Below are 15848 nucleotides of genomic sequence, written 5' to 3' on the forward strand. Positions count from 1 at the left end.
TGCATGCGTTAAACATGTTAAAGACGCAAATGTTTGCAAAATCTAAGATATAAAAACAGAAGAGAGTTTACAATCGCTAAAAATGACAGACACTTTTTGGAATTATCTCTGTCAAAATTTTTGCATTTCCATTTTAGATGTATTCTTTTCTCTTAAATATAAATTTGAGTTATCTCTCATAAAAAAAAAATTAGAAAGCAAAATAGAACACAAAAAAAGTAAATTTTAGAGAAAAAAATTTAAAACAAAAAAAAATGTAAGTGAAGAAAATTTATTCACACACCACAAATGAACCCAAACGTTTTGTTATCCAAGTTTGGAAAATTCTACCAGTTCAACCCTAATAGCTTGGAATTTTGTGAGAAAGCGATTTCTAATTGATCTAACACATGTTTTAAACATGGATATTGCATGCCTTAAACATATCAAAGACGCAAGTGTTTGCAAAACCTAAGATATAATAACTGAAGAGAGTTTACAATCCCTAAAAATTACAGACACTTTTTGGAATTATCTCTGTCTAAATTTGTGCATTTCCATTTTAGATGCATACTTTTCTCTTAAATATAAACTGGAGTTATCTCTCGTAAAAAAAAATATAAGACTGCAAAATAGAACACAGGAAAAAGAAAATTTTAGAGAAAAAAATTTAAAACAAAAACAAATGTAAGTGAAGAAAATTTATTCACACACCTCAAATGAACACAAACGTTTTGTTATCTAAGTTTAGGAAATTCCACCAGTTGAACCCTAATAGCTTGGAATTTTGTGAGAAAGAGATTTCTAATTGATCCTACACATGTTTTAAACATGGATATTGCATGCTTGAAGAATGTTAAAGATGCAAATGATTGCAAAACCTAAGATATAAAAACCTAAGATAGTTTACAATCCCTAAAAATTACAGACATTTTTTTGTATTATCTCTATCTAAATTTGTCCATTTCCATTTTAGATGTATATTTTTCTCTTAAATGTAAAGTTGAGTTTTCTCTTGTAAACAAAAATATAAGACGACAAATAAATCACAGAAAATAGAAAATTTTAGAGAAAAAATTTAAACCAAGTAAAATAAAATTTATTCACACAGCACAAATGAATACAAAAGTTTTGTTATCCAAGTTTGGGAAAGTCCACTAGTTCAACCCTAATAGCTTAAAATTTTGTGAGAAAGAGATTTCTAATAGATCCAACATGTGTTTTAAACCAGGATATTGCATGCTTGAAGAATGTTAAAGACGCAAATGATTGAAAAACCTAAGATATATAAACTGAAGAGAGTTTACAATCCCTAAAAATTACAGACACTTTTTGGAATTATCCTGCCTAAATTTGTGCATTTCCATTTTAGATGTATACTTTTCTCTTAAATATAAACTTGAGTTATCTTTGGTAAACAAAAATATAAGAAGGCAAATAGATCATTATAAAAAGAAAATTTTAAAGAAAAAAATATAAAAAAAAACTAATGTAAGTGAAGAAAATTTATTCACACACCACAAATGAACATAATAGTTTTGTTATCAGAGGTTGGGAAATTCCACCAGTTCAACCCTAATAGCGTTGAATTTTGTGAGAAAGAGATTTTTAATTGATCCAACACATGTTTTAAACATGGATATTGCATGCCTTAAACAAGTTAAAGACGCAAATGTTCGCGAAACCTAAGATATAAAAACTGAAGAGAGTTTACTATCCCTAAAAATTACAGACACTTTTTGGAATTATCTCTGTCTAAATTTGTGCATTTCAATTTTAGATGTATACTTTTCTCTTAAAAATAAACTTGAGTTATCACACGTAAACACAAATATAAGAAGTCAAATAGATCAAAGTAAAACGAAAATTTTAGAGAAAAAATTTAAAAAAAAAAACAAATGTAAGTGATGAAAATTTATTCACACACCACAATTGAACACAAAATTTTTATAATCAGAGTTTGGGTACTTCCACAAGTTCAACCCTAATAGGTTGGCATTTTGTGAGAAAGAGATTTCTAATGGGTCCAATATATGTTTTAAACATGGATATTGCATGGTTGAAGCTTGTTAAAGACGCAAATGATTGCAAAACCTAAGATATAAAAACTGATGTGAGTTTTCAATCCCTAAAAATTACATACACTTTTTGGAATTATCTCTGTCTAAATTTGTGCATTTCCATTTTAGATGTATACTTTTCTCTTAAATATAAACTTGAGTTTTCTGTCATAAACAAAAATATAAGACGGCAAATAACTCACAGTAAAATGAAAATTTTAGAGGAAAACATTTATAGAAAGTAAAAAAAATTTATTCATACAGCACAAATGAACACAAAAGTTTTGTTATCCAAGTTTGGGAAATTCCACCAATTCAACCCTAATAGCTTGAAATTTTGTGAGAAAAAGATTTCTAATAGATCCAACATGTGTTTTAAACATGGATATTGCATGCTTGAAGCATGTTCAAGACGCAAATGATTGACAAACCTAAGATATAAAAACTGAAGAGAGTTTCAATCCCTAAAAATTACAGACACTTTTTGGTATTATCCCTGTCTAAATTTGTGCATTTCCATTTTTGATGTATACTTTTCTCTTAAATATAAACTTTAGTTATCTCACGGAATAAAAAATATAAGAAGGCAAAAAGATCATAGTAAACCGAAAATTGTAGAGAAAAAATTTTAAAACAAAAACAAATGTAAGGGAAGAAAATTTATTCACACACTAGAAATGAAGAGAATAGTTTTGTAATCAGAGTTTGGGAAATTCCACCAGTTCAACCCTAATAGCTTGGAATTTTATGAGAAAGAGATTTCTAAATGATCCAACACATGTTTTAAACATGGATATTGCATGTCTTAAACATGTTAAAGACGCAAATGTTTGCAAAACCTAAGATATACAAACTGAAGAGAGTTTACAATCCCTAATAATTACAACCATATTTTGGAATTATCTCTATCTAAATTTGTGCATATCCATTTTAGATGAATACATTTCTCTTAAATATAAACTTGAGTTACCTCTCGTAAACAAAAATATAAGAAGTCAAATAGATCAAAGTAAAATGAAAATTTTAGAGAAAAAAATTTTAAAAAAATCAAATGTAAGTGATGAAAATTTGTTCACACACAAAAAATTAACACCAAAGTTTTGTAATCAGAGTTTGGGTAACTCCACCAGTTCAACCCTAATAGGTTGGCATTTGGTGAGAAAGAGATTTCTAATTGATCAAATATATGTTTTAAACATGGATATTGAATGCTTGAAGCATGTTAAAGACACAAAATGATATCAAAACCTAAGATATAAAAACCGAAGAGAGTTTACAATCCCTAAAAATTACAGACACTTGTTGGAATTATCTATGTCTAAATTTGTGCATTTCCATTTTAGATGTATACTTTTCTCTTAAATATAAACTTGTGTTATCTCTCACAAACAACAGTATAAGAGGCAAATAAGTCACAGTACATAGAAAATTTTAGGGAAAAAAATTTAAAACAAACCAAAAGTCAGTGAAAAAAATTTATTCACACACCACAAATGAGCACAAAAGTTTTGTTATCCAAGTTTGGAAAATTCCAATAGTTCAACTCTAATAGCTTGGAATTTTTAGAGAAAGAGATTTCTAATTGATCGTACACATGTTTTAAACATTGGATATTTCATGTTTGAAGGATGTTAAAGATGCAAATGATTGCAAAACCTTAGATATAAAAATCGAAGAGAGTTTACAATCCCTAAAAATTACAGACACTTTTTGGAATTATCTCTGTCTGAATTTCTGCATTTCCATTTTAGAGGTAGAGTTTTCTCTTAAATATAAACTTGAGTTATCTCTCATAAACAAAAATATAAGACAGAAAATAGATCACTGTGAAATGAAAATTTTAGAGAAAAACATTTGAAACAAGTAAAAAAAATTTATTCACACAGCACAAATGAACACAAAAGTTTTGTTATCAAAGTTTGGGAAATTGTACCTGTTCAACCCTAATAGCATGGAATTTTGTGAAAAAGAGATTTCTAAAAGATCCAACATGTGTTTTAAACATGGATATTGCATGGTTGAAGCATGTTAAAGACGCAAATGATTACAAAACCTAAGATATAAAAATTGAAGAGAGTTTACAATCCCTAAAAATTACAGACTGTTTTTGGAATTATCTCTGTCTAAATTTGTGCATTTCCATTTTAGAAGTATACTTTTATCTTAAATATTAATTTGAGTTATCTCTCGTAAACAAAAATATAAGAAGGCAAATAGATAAAATGAAAATTTTAGAGAAGAAAATTTCAATGAAAAACAAATGTAAGTGAAGAAAATTTATTCACACAGCACAAATGAACACAAAAGTTTTGTCATCAGAGTTTGGGTAATTCCACCAGTTCAACCCTAAGAGCTTGGCATTTTGTGAGAAAGAGATTTCGAATTGATCCAACGTGTGTTTTAAACATGGATATTGCATGCATGAAGCTTGACATAAATGAATGCAAAACCTAAGATATAAAAACTGAAAAGAATTTACAATTTCTAAAAATTACAGACACTTTTTGGAATTATATCTGTCTAAATTTGTGCATTTCCATTTTAGATGTATAATTTTCTCTTAAATATAAACTTGAGTTATCTCACGTAATAAAAAATATATGAAGGCAAACAAATCACAGTAAAACGAAAATTTTAGACAAAAAAATTTAAAACAAAAACAAATGTAAGTTAAGAAAGTTTATTCACATAGCACAAATGAACAAAATAGTTTTGTTATCAGAGTTTGGCAAATTCCACTAGTTCAACCCTAATAGCTTGGAATTTTGTGAGAAAGAGATTTCTAATTGATCCAACACATGTTTTAAAATGGATATTGCATGCGTTAAACATGTTAAAGACGCAAATGTTTGCAAAACCTAAGATATAAAAATTGAAGAGAATTTACAATCCTTATAACTTATAGACACATTTTTTAATTATCTTTGTCTTAATTTGTGCATTTCCATTTTAGATTTATACTTTTCTCTAAAATATAAACTTGAGTTATCTGTTGGAAACAAAAATATAAGATGGCAAATAGATCACAGTAAAAAGAAAATTTTAGAGAAAAAAATTTTAAAAAAAATTAATGTAAGGGAAGAAAATTTATTCACATACACAAATGAATACAAAAGTTTTGTTTTCATAGTTTGGGAGTTCTTTCTAAATTTGTGCATTTCATTTTTAGATGAATATTTTTCTCTGAAATTTAAACTTGAGTTATCTATCGTAAAAAAATAAAATAAGAAGGCATATAGATCATAGTAAAATGAAAATTTTAGAGAAAAAAAATTAAAAATAGTAAAAAAAATTTCTTCACATAGCACAAATGAACACAAAAGTTTTGTTATCCAAGTTTGGGAAATTCCACCAGTTCAACCCTAATAGCTTGGAATTTTGTAAGAAAGAGATTTCTAATTTATCCAACAAGTGTTTTAACCATGGATATTCCATGCTTGAAGCATGTTAAAGACGCAAATGATAGCAAAACCTAAGATATAAAAACGAAAAAAAGTTTAAAATCCCTAAAAATTATAGACACTTTTTGGTATTATCTCTCTCTATATTTTTACTTTTAGATTTTAGATGTATACTTTTCACTTAAATATAAACTTGAGTTCTCTCTCGTAAACAATAATATCAGACGGAAAAATAAAACACAGAAAAAATAAAATTTTATAGAAAAATATTTAAAACAAAAACAAATGTAAGTGAAGAAAATTTATTCACACACCACAAATGAACACAAACGTTTTGTTTTCCAAGTAAGGGAAATTCCACCAGTTCAACCTTAATATAGCTTAGAATTTTGGGAGAAAGAGATTTGTAATTGATCCAATATAATGTTTTAAACATGGATATTGCATGCCTTAAACATGTTAAAGACGCAAATGTTTGCAAAACATAAAATATAAAAACTGAAGAGAGTTTACAATGCCTAAATATTACAGACACATTTTGGATTTATCTCCATCTAAATTTGTGCATTTTCATTTTAGATGTATACTTTTCTCTTAAATATAAACTTGAGTTATCTTTGGTAAACAAAAATATAAGAAGGCAAATAGGTCACTGTAAAAAGAAAATTTTAAAGAAAAAAATATAAAAAAAACCAATGTAAGTGAAGAAAATTTATTCACACACCACAAATGAACATAATAGTTTTGTTATCAGAGTTTGGGAAATTCCACCAGTTCAACCCTAATAGCTTGGACTTTTGTGAGAAAGAGATTTCTAATTGATCCAACACATGTTTCAAACCTGGATATTGCATGCGTTAAACATGTTAAAGATGCAAATGTTTGCAAAACCGAAGATATAAAAACTGAAGAGAGTTTACAATCCATAAAAATTACAGACACTTTTTGGAATTATCTCTGTCAAAATTTTTGCATTTCCATTTTAAGTGTATATTTTTCTCTTAAATATAAACTTGAGTTATCACTTGTAAAAAAAAAAAAAAAAAGACGGATAAATAGAACACTGAAAAAAGTAAATTTTAGAGAAAAAAATTTAAAACAAAAACAAATGTAAGTGAAGAAAATTTATTCACACACCACAAATGAACCCAAACGTTTTGTTATCCAAGTTTGGAAAATTCCACCAATTCAACCCCTAATAGCTTGGAATTTTGTGAGAAAGAGATTTCTAATTGATCCAACACATGTTTTGAACATGGATTTTGCATGCCTTGAACATATCAAAGACGCAAGTGTTTGCAAAACCTAAGATACAAAAACTGAAGAGAATTTACAATCCCTCAAAATTACAGACACTTTTTAGAATTATCTCTGTCAAAATTTGTGCATTTCCATTTTACATGCATACTTTTCTCTTAAATATAAACTTGACTGATCTGTCGTAAACAAAAATATAAGATGACAAAATAGAACACATTAAAAAGAACATTTTAGTGAAAAAAAATTTAAAACAAAACAAATGTAAGTGAAGAAAATTTATTCACACAGCACAAATGAACACAAAAGTTTTGTTATCCAAGTTTGGGAAATTCCACCAGTTCAACCCTAATAGCTTGGAATTTTGTGTGAAAGAGATTTCTAATTAATCTAACACATGTTTTAAACAAGGATATTGCATGCCTTAACATGTTAAAGACGCATATGTTTACAAAACCTACGAAATAAAAATTTAAGAGAGTTTACAATCCCTAAAAACTAGAGACACTTTTTGAAATTAAATCTGTCTAAATTCGTGCGTTTCCATTGTAGATGTATACTTTTCTCTTAAATAGAAACTTGAGTTATCTCACGTAATGAAATATATAAGATGGCAAATGGATCACAGTAAAATGAAAATTTTAGAGAAAAAAATTTAAAACAAAAACAAATGTAAGTGAAGAAAATTTATTCACTCACCACAAATGAACACAAAAGTTTTGTTATCAAAGTTTGGGTAATTCCACCAGTTCAACCCTAATAGCTTGGCTTTTTGTGAGAAAGAGATTTCTAATTGATCCAATACATGTTTTAAACATGGATATTTCATGTTTGAAGCATGTTAAAGACGCAAATGATTGCAAAACCTATGATATAAAAACTGAAGAGTTTTTACAATCCCTAAAAATTACAAACACTTTTTGAAATTATCTCTGTCTAAATTTGTGCATTTGCATTTTAGATGTATACATTTCTCTTAAATATAAACTTGAGTTATCTCACGTAATAAAAAATATAAGACGGCTAATAGATCACAGTAAAACAAGAATTTTAGAGAAAATTTTTTTAAAAAAAACACATGAAAGTGACGAAAACTTATTCGCACACCATAAATGAACTAAATAGTTTTGTTATCAGAGTTTGGGAAATTTCACCAGTTCAACCCTAACAGCTTGACATTTTGTGAGAAAGAGATTTCTAATTGATCCAACACATGTTTTAAACATGGATATTGCATGCCCTAAACATGCTAAAGACGCAAATGTTTGCAAAACCTTAGATATAAAATTGAAGAGAGTTTACAATCGCTAAAAATTGCAGACACTTTTTGGAATTATCACTTTCTAAATTTGTGCATTTCCATTTTAGATGTATACTTTTTGTCTTAAATATAAACTCTAGTTATCTATCATAAAAAAAAATATAAGAAGGCAAATAGATCACAGTAAAAGAAAATTTTAGAGAAAAAAATTTAAAACAGAAACAAAGTAAGTGAATAAAATTTATTCACACACCACGAATGAACACAAAAGTTTTGTGATTAGAGTTTGGGAAATTCTACCAATTCAACCCTAATAGCTTGGAAATTTGTGGGAAAGAGATTTCCAAATTCTCCAACTCATGTTTTAAACATGGATATTGCATGCTTGAAGCAAGTTAAAGATGAAAATGATTGCAAAACCTAAGATATAAAAACTGAAGATAGTTTACAATCCCTAAAAATTACAGACACTTTTTGGAATTATTTCTGTCTAAATTTGTGCCTTTCCATTTTTGATTTATACTTTTCTCTTAACTATAAACTAGAGTTATCTCTCGTAAACAAAAATATAAGACGGCAAATAGATCTCAGTAAAATGAAAATTTTAGAGAAAATAATTTATAACAAGTAAAGAAAATTTATTCACACAACATAAATGAACAGAAAAGTTTTTTTTCCAAGTTTGGGAAATTCCACCGTTCAACCCTAATAGCTTGGAATTTTGTGAGAAAGAGATTTATAATTGATCCAACATGTGTTTTAAACATGGATATTGCATGCTTGAAGCATGTTAAAGACGCAAAAGATTGCAAAACTGAAGAGAGTTTACAATCCCAAAAAATTACAGACACTTTTTGGAATTATATATATAACTGAATTTGTGCATTTCCATTTTAGATGTATACTTTCTCTTAAATATGAACTTGAGTTATCTCACGTAATAAAAACTATAAGACGGCAAATAGATCACAGTAAAACGAAAATTTTAGAGAAAAAAATTTAAAACAAAAACAGATGTAAGTGACGAAAATTTATTCACACACCATAAATGAACTAAATAGTTTTGTTATCAGAGTTTGGGAAATTTTACCAGTTCAACCCATATAGCTTGGAATTTTGTGAGAAAGAGATTTCTAATTGATCCAACATGTGTTTTAAACATGGATATTGCATGCTTGAAGCATGTTAAAGACGCAAAAAATTGCAAAACTGAAGAGAGTTTACAATCCCTAAAAATTATAGATATTTTTTGGAATTATATATGTCTAAATTTGTGCATTCCCATTTTAGATGTATACTTTTCTCTTAAATATAAAGTTGAGTTATCTCTCGTAAACAAAAATATAACAGGGCAGGAAAGAACACAAAAAAAAGAAAATTTTAGAGAAAAAAATTTAAAACAAAAAGAAATGTAAGTGAAGAAAATTAATTCAATCACCACAAATGAACACAAATGTTTTGTTATCAGAGTTTGGGAAATTCCACCTGTTCAACCATAATAGGTTGGAATTTTGTGAGAAAGATATTTCAAACTGATCCAACACATATTTTAAACATGGATATTGCATGCCTTATTCATGTTAAAGACGCAAATGTTTGCAAAACCTATGATATAAAAAATCAAGAGAGTTTACAATCCCTAAAAATTGCAGAGACTTTTGTGAATTATCTCAGTCTGAATTTGAGCGTTTCACTTTTAGATGTATACTTTCTCTTAAATATAAACTTGAGTTATCTCACGTAATAAAAAAAATAAGACAACAAATATATCACAGTAAAACGAAAATTTTAGAGAAAAAAATATAAAACAAAAACATATGTAAGTGACGAAAATTTATTCACACACCATAAATGAACTAAATAGTTTTGTTATCAGAGTTTGGGAAATTTCACCAGTTCAACCCTAATAGCTTGGAATTTTTTGAGAAAGAGATTTCTAATTGATCCAACATGTGTTTTAAACATGGATATTGCATGCTTGAAGCATGTTAAAGACGCAAAAGATTGCAAAACTGAAGAGAGTTTACAATCCCTAAAAATTACAGACACTTTTTGGAATTATATATGTCTAAATTTGTGCATTCCCATTTTAGATGTATACTTTTCTCTTAAATATAAAGTTGAGTTATCGCTCGTAAACAAAAATATAAGAGGGCAAAATAAAACACAAAAAAAAGAAAATTTTAGAGAAAAAAATTTAAAACAAAAAGAAACGTAAGTGAAGAAAATTAATTCAATCACCACAAATGAACACAAACATTTTGTTATCAGAGTTTGGGAAATTCCACCAGTTCAACCCTAATAGCTTGGAATTTTGTGAGAAAGATATTTCAAACTGATCCAACACATGTTTTAAACATGGATATTGCATGCCTTAAACATGTTAAAGACTCAAATGTTTGGAAAACCTAAGATATAAAAACGGAAGAGTTTACATTCCCTAAATATTACAGAGGAATTATCTCTGTCTAAATTTGTGCATTTCCATTTTAGATATATACTTTTATCTTAAATATAAACTTGAGTTATCTCTCATAAACAAAAATATAAGACGACAAATAGATCACAGTAAAAAAGAAAACATAGAGACAAAAATTTTAAACTAGTATAGAAAATTTATTCACATAGCACAAATGAACACAAAAGCTTGGAATTTTGTGAGAACGAGTGTTATAATTGATCCAACATGTGTTTTAAACATGGATATTGTATGGTTGAAGCATGTTAAAGACGCAAATGATTGCAAAACCTAAGATATAAAAACTGAAGAGAGTTTACAATCCCTAAAAATTACAGATACATTTTGGAGTAATCTCTTTCAAAATTTTTGCATTTCCATTTTAGAAGTATACTTTTCTCTTAAATATAAACTTGAGTTATCACTCGTAAAAAAAAAAAAGACGGCAAAATAGAACACAGAAAAAAGTAAATTTTAAAGAAAAAAATTTAAAACAAAAACAAATGTAAGTGAAGAAAATTTATTCACACCACAAATGAGCACAAACGTTTTGTTATCCAAGTTTGGGAAATTCCACTAGTTCAACTCTAATAGCTTGTAATTTTGTGAGATAGAGATTTTTAATTGATCCAACACCTATTTTAAACATGGATATTGCATGCCTTAAACTTGTTAAAGACGCAAATGTTTGCAAAACCTAAGATATAAAAACTAAAGTGTGTTTACAATCCCTAAAAATTACAGACACTTTTCTGAATTATCTCTGTCTTAGTTTGTGCATTTCCATTTTAGATGTATACTTTTCTCTTAATTATATGCTTGAGTTATCTCTCGTAAACAAAAATATAAGAAGGCAAATAGATCACAGTAAAATGAAAATTTTAGAGAAAAAAATTTAATACAAAAACAAATGTAAGTGAAGAAAATTTATTCACACACCACAAATTAACACAAAAGTTTTGTTATCAGAGTTTGGGTAATTCCACCAGTTCAACCCTAATTGCTTGGTATTTTGTGAGAAAGAGATTTGTAATTGATCCAACACATGTTTTAAACATGGATATTGCATGCCTTAAACATGTTAAAGACGCAAATGTTTTCTAAACCTAAGAGATTAAAACAGAAGAGAGTATAGAATCCCTAAAAATTAGAGACACTTTTTTGGAATTATCTCTGTCTAAATTTGTGCATTTGCATTTTAGATGTATACTTTTCCCTTAAATATAAACTTGAGTTATCTCACATAATAACAAATATAAGATTCCAAATAGATCAGTGTAAAACAAAAATTTTAGAGAAAAAAATTTAAAGAAAAACAAATGTCAGTGAAGAAAATTTATTCACACACCACAAATGAACACAAAATTTTTGTTCTCAGAGTTTGGGTAATTCCACCAGTTCAACCCTAATAGATTGGCATTTTGTGAGAAAGAGATTTCTAATTGATGCAACACATGTTTTAAACATGCATATTGCATGCTTGAAGCAAGTTAAAGATGCAAATGTTTGCAAAACCTAAAATATAAAAAATGAAGAGAGTTTACAATCCCTAAAAATTACAAACAATTTTTGGAATTATGTCTGCTTAATTTGATCATTTCCTTTTTAGATGTATACTTGTCTATTAAATATAAACTTGAGTTATCTCACGTAATCAAAAATATTAGAAGGCAAATAGACCACAGTAAATCAAAAATATGAAAGAAAAACAAATGCAAGTAAAGAAAGTTTATTCACACACCACAATTGAATAGAATAGTTTTGTTATCAGAGTTTGGGAAATTCCACCAGTTCAACCCTAATAGCTTGGAATTTTGTTAGATAGAGATTTCTAATTGATCCAACACATGTTTTAAACAAGGATATTGCATGCCTTAAACAAGTTAAAGATGCAAATATTTGGAAAACCTAAGATATAAAATTTTTGCATTTCCATTTTAGATGTAAACTTTTCTCTTAAATATAAACTTGAGTTATCTCTCGTAAACAATAATATCAGACGAAAAAAAAGAACACAGAAAAAAGAAAATTTTAGAGAAAAAAATTAAAAAAAAAAACAAATGTAAGTGAAGAAAATGTATTCACACACTACAAATGAACACAAACGTTTTGTTATCCAAGTTAGGGAAATTCCACCAGTTCAACCTAATTGCTTAGAATTTTGTGAGAAAGAGATTTGTAATTGATCCAACATAATCTTTTAAAGATGGATATTGCACGCCTTAAACATGTTAAAGACGCAAATGTTTGCAAAACCTAAAATATAAAAACTGAAGAGAGTTTACAATGCCTAAAAATTACAGACACATTTTGGAATTATCTCTGCCTAAATTTTTGCATTTCCATTTTACATGTATACTTTTCTCTTAAATTTAAACTTGAGTTATATTTGGTAAACAAAAATATAAGAAGGCAAATAGATAACAGTAAAAAGAAAATTTTAAAGAAAAAAATTTAAAACAAAAACAAATGTAAGTGAAGAAAATTTATTCACACACCACAAATGAACAGAAAAGTTTTGTTATCAGAGTTTGGGTAATTCCACCTGCTCAACCATAATAGCTTGACATTTTGTGAGAAAGAGATTTCTAATTGATCCAACACATGTTTTAAACATGGATATTGCAGGCCTCAAGCATGTTAAAGATGCAAATATTTGCAAAACCTAAGATATAAAAACTAAAGAGATTTTACAATCCCATAAATTACAGACACTTTTTGGAATTATCTCTGTCTAAATTTGTTCATTTCTATTTTAGATGTATACTTTTCTCTTAAATATAAACTTGAGTTATCTATCGTGAAAAAAAATATAAGAAGGCAAATAGTTCACAGTAAAAAGAAAATTTTAGAGAAAAAAATTTAAAAGCAAAAAAAAAGTAAGTGAAGAAAATTTATTCACACGCCACAAATGAACACATAAGTTTTGTTATCAGAATTTGGGAAATTCCACATGTTCAACCCTAATTGCTTGGAATTTTGTGGGAAAGAGATTTCTAATTGATCCAAGTCATGTTTTAAACATGGATATTGCATACTTGAAACATGTTAAAGACGCAAATGCTTGCAACACCTAAGATAGAAAAACTAAAGAGAGTTTAATATCCCTAAAAATTACAGACACTTTTTGGAATTATCTATGTCTAAATTTGTGCATTTCCATTTTAGATCTATACTTTTCTCTTAAATAGAAACTTGTGTTATCTCTCGTAAACAACAGTATAAGAAGGGAAATAAGTCACAGTACATTGAAAATGTTAGGGAAAAGAATATAAAACAAAACAAAAGTTAGTGAACAAAATTTATTCACACATCTCAAATGAACATAAAAGTTTTGTTATCCAAGTTTGGGAAATTCCTCCTGTTCAACTCTAATAGCTTGGAATTTTGAGTGAGAAAGAGATTTTTAATTGATCCAACAAGTGTCTTAAACATGGATATTGCATGCCTTCAACATTTTAAAGACGTAAATGTTTGTAAAACCTAAGATAAAAATTGAAGAGAGTTTAAAATCCCTAAAAATTACAAACACTTTGAGGAATTATTTTTGTCTAAATTTGTTCATTTCCATTTTAGATGTATACTTTTCTCTTAAATGTAAACTTGAGTTATGTATAGTAAACAAAAATATAAGTAGGCAAATAGATCACAGTAAAAATAAAATTTTTGAGAGAAAGATTTAAAACAAAAACAAAGTAAGTGAAGAAAATTTATTTACACACCACAAATGAACACAAAAGTTTTGTTATCAAAGTTTGTGGAAAGAGATTTTTGATTTATCCAACTCTTGTTTTCAACATGGATATTGCATGCTTGAAGCATCTTAAAGACACAAATGATTGCAAAACCTAAGATATAAAAACAGAAGAGAGTTTACAATCCGTAAAAATTACAGACCCTTTTTGGAATTATCTCTGTCTAAATTTTGGCATTTCCATTTTAAATGTTTACTTTTCACATAAATATAACTGGCGTTATCTCTCGTAAACAACAAAATAAGAAGGCAAATAAGTCACTGAAAATTTTAGGGAAAAGAATTTTAAACAAAACAAAAGTTAATGAAAAAAATTTATTCACACACAACAAATGAGCACAAAAGTTTTGTTATCAGAGTTTGGGAAATTCTTCCAGTTCAACTCTAATAGGTTGGAATTTTGAGAGAAAGCGATTTCTAATTGATCCTACACATGTTTTAAACATGGATTTAGCATGCTTGAAGCATGTTGAAGATGCAAATGATTGCAAAACCTAAGATATAAAAATTGAAGAGAGTTTACAATCCCTACAAATAACACACACTTTTTGGAATTATCTCTGTCTAAATTTTTGCATTTCCATTTTAGATGTATACTTTTCTCTTAAATATAAACTTGAGTTATCTCTCATAAACAATAATATCAGATGGCAAAAAAGAACACATTAAAAAGAAAATTTTAGAGAAAAAATTGAAAACAAAAACAAATGTAAGTGAAGAAAATTTATTCACACACCACAAATGAACACAAACGTTTTGTTATCCAAGTTAGGGAAATTCCACCAGTTCAACCTTAATAGCTTAGAATTTTGTGAGAGAGAGATTTGTAATTGATCCAACATAATGTTTTAAACATGGATATTACATGCCTTAAACATGTTAAAGACCCAAATGTTTTTAAAACCTAAAATATAAAAAATGAAGAGAGTTTACAATGCCTAAAAATTACAGACACATTTTGGAATTATCTCAATCTAAATTTGAGCATTTCCATTTTAGATGTATACTTTTCTCTTAAATATAAAATTGGGTTATCTCAAGTAATAAAAAATATAAGACGGCAAATAGATCACAGTAAAAAGAAAATTTTAGAGAAATTTTTTTAAAAAAAAAACATATGTAAGTGACGAAAATTTCTTCACACACCACAAATGAACAGAAAAGTTTTGTTATCAGAGTTTGGGTAATTCCACCTGCTCAACCATAATAGCTTGACTTTTTGTGAAAAAGAAATTTCTAATTGATCCAACACATGTTTTAAACATGGATAATGCATGCCTTAAGCATGTTGAAGCCGCAAATATTTGAAAAACCTAAGATATAAGAACTGAAGAGATTTTACAATCCCTAAAAATTACAGACACTTTTTGGAATTTTCTCTGTTTAAATTTGTTCATTTCTATTTTAGATGTATACTTTTCTCTTAAATATAAACTTGAGTTATCTATCGTGAACAAAAATAAAAGAAGGCAAATAGATCATAGTAAAAAGAAAATTTTAGAGAAAAAAATTGAAAAGCAAAAAAAAAGTAAGTGAAGAAAATTTATTCACACACAACAAATGAGCACAAAAGTTTTGTTATCAGAGTTTGGGAAATTGTTCAAGTTCAACTCTAATAGCTTCAAATTTTGAGAGAAAGAGATTTCTAATTAATCCAACACATGTTTTAAACATGGAT

The sequence above is a fragment of the Aristolochia californica genome, unplaced genomic scaffold (assembly GCF_029961685.1).
Source record: "Aristolochia californica isolate CCGP_79_NKW_82.1479 unplaced genomic scaffold, dmAriCali1.0.hap1 SCAF_3, whole genome shotgun sequence".
NCBI classification, from domain to species: Eukaryota; Viridiplantae; Streptophyta; class Magnoliopsida; order Piperales; family Aristolochiaceae; genus Aristolochia; species Aristolochia californica.